The sequence below is a fragment of the Poromitra crassiceps genome (assembly GCF_964638095.1).
Source record: "Poromitra crassiceps genome assembly, chromosome: 2".
Taxonomy (NCBI): Eukaryota; Metazoa; Chordata; class Actinopteri; order Beryciformes; family Melamphaidae; genus Poromitra; species Poromitra crassiceps.
Window position 1 is genome coordinate 73,735,534 of NC_139624.1, and position 8,832 is coordinate 73,744,365.

Below are 8,832 nucleotides of genomic sequence, written 5' to 3' on the forward strand. Positions count from 1 at the left end.
GTTTCCGTATAAATCATTACAATATGCTCCCAGAAGGTGGGGATGCAATTCTCGGCGGGGGTGCAAAACTCGGCATGACACCGGGATTGGCCAGGAGCATTGAAGCTTGGGACTAAAGCACCTGGGGTTTTTCATCTTTTAAAATAAAGATGTTTAAAAAACTATTGCTTGTTACATTTTCAGTGCTGTACCTTTTCTCTGGGTAAGAATTGAGCTTGAAATTAACGATATGATACATTATATTATGAGCTATGAACGTGAACACAAGACCGTTTATATTATTGCATGTTTTTGTAGATTGTGTACATTGTGTAGATTACAATTATTATGCTTATTATTATTATTACTATGCTAAGGAAGGTAGGTGACCATAATTCATTTCAATGTCCGCTCTCAATGTCCGCACTCGAAATCGCTGTCCGTTCTCAAGAGCTATTCAGTTGGTTCATGAAATCGCTGGGCTGCGTGCCCTCCAGTGTTGCTCCTGGCCAATCCCGGCGCCACAGGGCGTGGTTATTGCTTATCCTATGTGGGGTTAGAAATCACGCAACAACAACAGGCGACACACAGGATGTAAGTAGTCAGTGCAAAAGAAAATGAAGAAAGCATAACCCTGCTGATGAGTGAAGGTGTTCATAATAGTGTTTTTCATTCAGAATATCAGTTCAATCATGAGAGACTCTTAATATAATTTTAACAAACTTTATTGAATCAGAATAGACGGTTTGAGTATGGCGTATGACTCCATGATGTGACGCTCCTCTTGCTTATGAGAGAGGGCGTCGGTGCTGTATGAGATAGGACATCCCCCCTAAGGGGATTTGTTTCCAACAGGAGTCATGACATTGGTGGTGATCTGGGGAGGTGGTGGGATGAAGCTTTTTGCTCTGGAGATGCTGGATGAATGCGTGATGCTGACACAAGGTGAGTGATGACTGCACAAGTGTGATTTAAGCTGTGGTGATGGGGGCTTTATATAGTACCAGGAGAAGGGCATTTATGATGTCATAACTGATGTCATTTATGATGTCATAACTGATGTCATTTGGGAGAAGGGCATTTATGATGTCATAACTGATGTCATTTGGGCAACTGACGTCACACTGCAAAGGTGACGTCATGGAGAAGGTGACGTCGGAGATGGTGACGTCATTTAGTGACGTCATTTGGGCTGAGGGGTATGACAGCATGGGGTGCTCTATTAATGCCTTATTTGGTCTTCCATGATTGAAATTCAGTCTACGACTACACTTCAATCATGAGAGACTCTTAATATAATTTTAACAAACTTTATTGAATCAGAATAGACGGTTTGAGTATGGCGTATGACTCCATGATGTGACGCTCCTCTTGCTTATGAGAGAGGGCGTCGGTGCTGTATGAGATAGGACATCCCCCAAAGGAATTTAAAGTTATTTCAGGAACTGGGAGAGTGAAAACGGGGGTCATGGAGCTCGCCTGGGGTATGCTTTAGTCAGGTCGTGGGCTGACAGGGGGAGAATTTATGCATGCCGGGAGATGAGGGGCTGACCGGGTTTTTTTAAGGCAAAGCGGGGATGCAAGGGAGTGGATGTGGATAGCCCGGGCATGGGCGCATTGAAGAGAAAAGGAGAGTTTGATCACCACCAACAAAGTGCTTGTTGCCTCTTTAGTCATGGAAGGAGGGATCTTTGGGCTGATAATATGGCGTCTTGCTCTGGACGAATGTAGGATGCATAGGCTGATGAGGACCAGCGCCCCAGTTGTTGAAGGGAGGCGGAGGACACCCCCTGCATGGCTGCTGATGTGGCTGCTCCGATCCTGAAGGAGTGACTGGAATAGTTCTCTGCAGGGATGTTGCATTTCTGGAGTGTGGTCTTGAAGTGAAGGATGAACCAGGATCTTGTCATGTGATGATGGGGAGAGATGAGGAAAAGGGGGCCAAGGGCTGATTGAGGTTTATGCAAATGCCGGAATGATGGGTTATGCAGATTGTCAGGACATTGGCTGACTTGTCAGGACGTGGGCTGACTGAAGTTTAAGCAGGATGCAGGGATAATGGGTTGAGCAAGTTGTCAGGATGTGGACTGACTTCTCAGGACGTGGGCTGACAGGTTTAAGCAGAATGCAGAGATAATGGGTTGAGCAAATTGTCAGGACGGGGGCTGACTTGTCAGGACATGGGCTGACTGATGTTTAAGCAGAATGCAGGGATAATGGGTTGTGCAAATTGTCAGGACGTGGGCTGACTGAGGTTAAGCAATGGCAAGGACACTTATGGGGTTATATGCAAATTGCCCGGCATGGGCACCAAACGGGGATTGGGAGAGAAGACTACCACCAATGAAATGCATTAATACTTCCTACCAATCATGGAAGGAGGCATATTTGGGCTGATAATATAGCAGCTTGCTCTGGATGGATGTAGGACGCATAGGCTGATGAAGACAGCAGCCCAGTTGTTGAAGGGAGGACCCCCCCAAAAGAAAAAAGGTCAGCGATGACCTGCATTTTTAAGGTCAGTAATGACCAAGGTCGCAACAACCTGCATGAGCATAGCCAGCAATGGCTTAAAGATGCAATATTTAACCTTTAGCATTATATTATTATAGCATGAAAATGTCTAAAAATGGGTAGACATAATGTTATATTCTTTAGTTGTGCACTTACTTTATCCCAAATTGTATGAGGCAAAGATTGGCTTGATATTTTTCTCATAGTTTTCCTATCTATCTGTTCTATTCCTAATAGATGCACGTTCTGATTTGTGCATTTTGACATTTGGAATATTAAAGGTGGGCTGACCATTGTTAATAAGTACGTTTTCCCCTTGGATTTGACTTTAAGTTGCGTGTCTATGTCTATTATGGGCCTTTTTCATTTGTTTTGACAGTCGTGTACTGTCACTTTGGGAGAGTTGCACCCGCACCCTCGGCTGAGCTGAGGTGGATTTAGTTCAGTTGAGGCAGAGACTGGCTGTGGAGACACACGGTTTTCGTGCCATGTCCTTTTTGATTAGTTTTGACGTCCAGCAGGAGGGGGAGCAGTGAATGTGCTGCATCTGTGAAAAGTTTTAAGTCGTCGGCAGACGAGACGATTTCGTCATAGAAAAATGAGATTCCGTTCCAATTTTCTAAGAGGTGTGCCCAGAATTTGAGATCGGCTCGGCCTCCCTCATTGAGGGTAACTGAGTCAAGGAGGCTGGGGACTGAAGATGCTAAATCGAGCAGCCTGGAAATGAATGACCTCCCTTGGGGAATAATGTGCATGGCAAAATTCAGGTGGCCGAGCAGAGACAGAAGGTCTCGTTTTGAAATGTGGCTGGCTGCTGAATAGGACTGGGCTATTTCGTGGATGCGAGACAATTTCTCGAGGGGGAGGGAGCTTGCATAAGCTTGGTGTCAAGATTAATGCCCAGGAATTCGAGAGATGATGAGGGCCCGGAGGTTTTTTCCCCAGCTAGAGGGACGCCTTTGACATGGAACTGGAAAACTGGATTCGCCCTGGAAAGCTCTGAATTGAGGCAGGAACTATGGCGACTCTCGTGCACTGTTTGGATGAGGTAAGGTGGTGCTCTGCTGAAGCCACTGTGCTGTGACCGGGGATATGCTTTGCTGAAGCCACTGTGCTGTGACCGGGGGTATGCTTTGCTGAAGCCACTGTGCTATGACCGGGGATAAGTCAAGTCAAGTCAAGTTTATTTGTATAGCACATTTCATACACAGAGGCAATTCAAAGTGCTTCACATAAAATGGTTGACAGGAAAAGAAAAGAAAAGAAGAGAGTAAAACGGACATTTAGATATTTGGATAGGATTTTGGATAAGTTTTGCTGAAGCTTTGCTGAAGCCACTGTGCTGTGACCGGGGGTATGCTTTGCTGAAGCCACTGTGCTGTGCCCGGGGATATGCTTTGCTGAAGCCACTGTGCTGTGACCAGGGAGGAGCTCTGCTGAAGCCACTGTGCTGTGACCGGGGATATGCTTTGCTGAAGCCACTGTGCTGTGACCAGGGAGGAGCTCTGCTGAAGCCACTCTGCTGTGACCAGGGATATGCTTTGCTGAAGCCACTGTGCTGTGACCAGGGAGGAGCTCTGCTGAAGCCACTGTGCTGTGACCAGGGATATGCTCTGCTGAGCCACTGCTGTGACCGGGATATGCTCTGCTGTAGCCACTGTGCTGTGACCAGGGATGTGCTCTGCTGAATCTACTGCGCCATGACCGGGGAATGAGCTCTGCTGACCTGACAAGTTATGCATAACAGAAAGCCGGGTGATGCTGCACTGCACATTAAAGCCATGGTGGACTGGGAGGAGCACCTTTTGTTTATGATCGAGACTGTAGCTTCGTATACGTTTGCAATACCAGAGTAAATCTCGTAGAGGAAGAGCGATTCCCTACTGGGAGAAAGTAGGGAACTCATGGTGCCTCTTTTCTGCAACCTTTCACCTCTAGAATACCCCCCAAAAAAACTTCATTCAAGCATATGCTGAAGCCAGAACCACATGCAGCTGTGACAGATAGAAGGAGCATTGAATTAAAATGAACAAGAAGCCATTTTTTGGCCTGAAGGACAGGCAACAGCAGAACTGATGATTATCGCCATTTTGCCTGAAAGCAAGCAACGGGAGACGGACCGACCTAATACAACGCTCAGCATTGCCAGACGTACGATAATTATCGTATTTGTACGATAATTTCGACCTCTGTACGATGTACGATCAATAATCCCAAAATCCCCCAAATGTACGATAATTTCATCATTTTGTGCAGGGGTGGAAGGAACGAATTACAACTACTCACGTTACTGTAATTAAGTACTTTTTTTGGGTACTTGTACTTTTAAAAGTTATTTTTTCAAGTCTGTAATTTTACTCTTACTTAAGTATGAATTGCACCATGTAATCTACTTCGTTACTTTTTAAATCATACTGAGTACTGAGTACAATTTGAATTAATTAAATCCAAACATCCAAACCTTTGATCTGCATTTTACGCAGCCAATAAACTCTATCAAGTGATGCAAACGGGGCAATGAAAACCATGAAATGGGGGGGGGGGAGACGCCCACAGATTAGATGTTGTTTTCCGGCTTGGATATAGGTGACACGCCAGAGACGGGGATTTCAAGCCGCTCGTAGGTAGGGATGGGACTCGACCCGAAACCCGAAAATCAATAAGGTCCGACCTTATCGATACTGTTATCGAGTAGCGGCCGTTTGGTCCATTCATTCTCCCCCGCCAGTCTTTCCCCTCTGATCTGTCTGCTGAATTTTCTGTCAAGCGCCCTGTCTCTGTCACTGACTCGAGCCTGTGTGCTGCGGTGCCGTGCAGACGTGAGTGACTGTCTAAATAACACTTTTAATTCGATTAAGGATTGAATCACGTGCATCACGCGTGACGCGACACGCCCCCTGTTCACTGCTTTGTTCATTAATTTGGTTGCTAACTTGCGTGACAGACCAGTCGACACAGGACTCAGGAGGAAGCGACATGATGCTGAACCCTTCACAAAGTGAAAGACAAACCTGAAGCCAAATGCCACCCAAGGTATGCATTGTCCACGGACGCCACGCTAGTCCCGTTCATTGACATAATCCACTTGATAAAATAATCCCAAAATATGCGGTCTCAGGCAGTGATGAAAGTTCCTTGTGCCATGTGTCCTGCTCTGTGACACGTCATGACATGTACCGTTGTCCGACCATATTAGGAGGGCAGGCGGCAATGTAGCCTAATAGGTGACCGTGGGTAGAGAGCATTGATTGTATTAGGTATAGAGGCTAGTCTACCCAGTGTGGATATTCAATGTGTATTCCGTAAAAAAAACAATAAAAATAAGCCTAAATAGTTTGCAGTGCGCAATACATGTGTTTTCACAGCAATATAAAATTGAGAGGGGGAATTATGACCTGTTTAACTCCTAACAGCTTGCTATAGGCTATAAAGAAAATACTAATGACAAGATTTTTGTTTCAATCAAAGCAAATATTTAAATTAAAATACAACCATTCATTTCATAATAGTTGTTTCCACTGGTTCAGTATCAGTACAGAGCACATCTTGAAAAGTCGGGAAACAAATCATAGTGGTGTAAGGATAACAGTTACTCGGTATGTGAATAACATTTATTTTCTTTATTGTTGGAAAAAGTGTTGCTGAGTGCTGATGTCTGTGCTGCTATTATTATTTTACTTGCATGTCATGTGGGCCCTATTCTTTTTCAAATAAATGCACAGCAACAGCATCAGCAGTTTTTGTTTATTGGAGGTGAGGCTAATCCTTCTGTTCAGAAATAAAACAGTCACAGACTCACAGTTAAGCAATAAAAAAAACAGTTCTGTAAAAAAAAGGTGAAATGTTCATCCTTCTAGCAAATCTAGGTACATTTCAGACTTGAAAGCAGTGTCCTGCATGTCTTCTCTGAGGTGACATGCAAATTAACTAGATTCATATGATCAAATGTTTCCTGTCCTCTTTAAGAGTCAAATGCTTACCAGTATTATTAAAAATGAATAACATCTGGGGGAAGAGCAAAGCAGGTGTGACTGACAGACCCCTCCCACCCACCAGTTTTCAGTTATTTAGGGTTTTGCTCCCTGTTGATACTAAGAAGCGATTAATCTTTCATTCATGTCATTTATTAGAGAAATATGCTTTGTTGAAAGTGTATAATGTATTTTCTACATGGATCTCCCGTTTCAAGTGAATGCCTGTGACAGCCTGCTATTAAAAATCGATGGTTAAAAAAGTAACTAATACTCTGAGTAGTTTTTTAGAAGAGTACTTTTTACTTTTACTTAAGTATATTTTTAACACCAGTACTTTTACTTGTAATTGAGTAATATTTCAGTAAGGTAACAGTACTTCTACTTGAGTACAAACTTTCAGTACTTCTTCCACCACTGATTTTGTGACACTTAGACGAATCCTACGTCTATCACTCTATCTGTTTATACAATCATCTCTTCAAACAACGTATTTGCAGCCAATACGTGCAGGGTGTTTTGTTGTTGTTGCAACACAGGCTGAGATCACAGTGTTGAAAAATCATGCCAAGTCCAAAAAGTAGCCTGTGGTCAGCCGCAGCCCCCCCGATATAGGCGCGCCAAGGCGCGCCGCGCTGGGGAGGGGGCGTACGATAATTTCACTCCAAAAACGATAATTTTGACCCTCTGGTACAATAATTCAACATTTGCCATCTGGCAACACTGACAACGCTAAACCAGCCACGCGCATGCGCAGTATAGCATGGAAGGCCGGTGGCTAGCCAGGTAGCTAGCGCGCTACTCAGCATAGGCCGGAAAAAGTTTACAAGGGTTATACTTTATCTAAATGACTGGGATTGGATCGATGGATTGGATGCATAAGAGAGGAAACATGCTATGAAAAGAAAAGGTTGACTGGAAACTGGGACTAGAGGCATGTTGTTAAAAACCCGATTGGACACGGGAGAGGGATGTGGCCGCGGGCAACGGGGACAGAGTTGCTCAGGGATTGGCACCCGGCCTGAAATGAGTGCAGCAGCATTGCCGCAACGTTGACTGAAACCAGGGACTAAATGCATGTTTGATAATACCCGATTGGACACGGGAGAGGGAAGCGGCCGTATGCAACAGGGCAGAGTTGCTCAGGGATTGGCACCCGGCCTGCAATGAGTGCGGCGCACACACCTGGATTTTGAAGCGGGGCTGGCTGGGCTGATATCACGGAAGAGATGCCGGCTGAAAAGGGGGGATACAAGCCTGAAACCTGGGGCGGTGCTGATTGGGCTGCTGCTGTGGGGAGCGTGGGGCTCCCGAGCGTCCTCAGCCGGGCATCGATGAGGGACCCGACCAGTGATGAAATCATTGCGATCAGGGGATCTTGGCTCTTTTGCCGCGGCCACGGCCTCCGGAGTGCTACGCGGACTGAGATCCGGGCGAGACGACTTGGACCTCCGTGGCGCTGGATCTCCTTTTGCGGCTGCGGCCCCTGGTGAGAGGAGCGTCCCTTGTGACGCCGAAGATGAAGCCTGGGGATTGGAGATTTGCCCGGGGCTGGCCGGGGCGTTGATCGTGCTATGGAGGAAGGCGTCCACGGCGGAGTTGACCCTTTGCTGCTCGTCTTCAGACTCAGACATGATGATGGACTGAATGAAGCTTTTTGCTCTGGAGATGCTGGATGAATGCGTGATGCTGACACAAGGTGAGTGATGACTGCACAAGTGTGATTTAAGCTGTGGTGATGGGGGCTTTATATAGTACCAGGAGAAGGGCATTTATGATGTCATAACTGATGTCATTTATGATGTCATAACTGATGTCATTTGGGAGAAGGGCATTTATGATGTCATAACTGATGTCATTTGGGCAACTGACGTCACACTGCAAAGGTGACGTCATGGAGAAGGTGATGTCGGAGATGGTGACGTCATTTAGTGACGTCATTTGGGCTGAGGGGTATGACAGCATGGGGTGCTCTATTAATGCCTTATTTGGTCTTCCATGATTGAAATTCAGTCTACGACTACACTTGTACAATTGGTTCTTAGAAAGACCCATTCATACGATGGTATCATTGCCACGCACAATTCTATTTTAAGAAGACATTCCCATATTGTACTCGTACAGTATTATTCTATTGCATCCCCATTTGCAAACAGCTATTAATTTTGCAGATACTATACTGTAGGACTACATTTGTATTCACAATAATGTGACACTTGTCAGCGCAACCATTCAAAAAACAAGCGACACGGTCAGTGATGCTGCAATGTGTTTGATGTACGATAATGAGCGCGGAGTTGATTGTGTTGCGCCTGTCAAGGACTCCTCACGACATGCTCGGACCAGAGGTCAAAAGCATAATTGGAAT